The sequence below is a fragment of the Perca fluviatilis genome, chromosome 5, assembly GCF_010015445.1.
Source record: "Perca fluviatilis chromosome 5, GENO_Pfluv_1.0, whole genome shotgun sequence".
In the NCBI taxonomy this organism is placed as follows: Eukaryota; Metazoa; Chordata; class Actinopteri; order Perciformes; family Percidae; genus Perca; species Perca fluviatilis.
Genome location: NC_053116.1, coordinates 43,099,188 through 43,099,839, shown reverse-complemented (window position 1 = coordinate 43,099,839; position 652 = coordinate 43,099,188).

Here is a 652-nt window from a genome sequence, read left to right as displayed (position 1 = left end):
TCTCTACTTCCAGAGGTAGAGACCTGCTTCCTCTCTACTTCCAGAGGTAGAGACCTGCTTCCTCTCTACTTCCAGAGGTAGAGACCTGCTTCCTCTCTACTTCCAGAGGTAGAGACCTGCTTCCTCTCTACTTCCAGAGGTAGAGACCTGCTTCCTCACACTGCACCGCCTGCTTCATCTCTCACTGCTAGTACCTTTACTGCAGTAAGGTCTGAATGTAGGACTTTGACTTGTAGTGGAGTATTATCACAGTGTGTGTTTGTACTTGTACAGCAGTATGTAGAGCCCAAAGGGGGTTGATTGGATAGTACTTGTATGACAGCCAATCAGATGGTGTTGTGGGCGGACCATTAAGTGAGACTCAGGTGTGAGAGAAACGGAGGTAGAGACACAGATCTGTAGCACTTTTTAATTAATTAATCAGTTAATGGTAAAAATAAAACACAGATACAGATAATTTGCAAATTGACAATTATCTGCCCTGATAATTGGCCACGCTGCTTGCAGCAGTTCCTCTCAGGAGTTTGTTACAACATTCAAATCATTCTGTGTTTGCATAGAAAGTCAAAGCAGCGTTGGAGGGAGTATTCAGATCCTTCTCTGGAAATGAACTAGTGGCTAAATGTGGCACAATACAGCTCTTCTCTCTGTA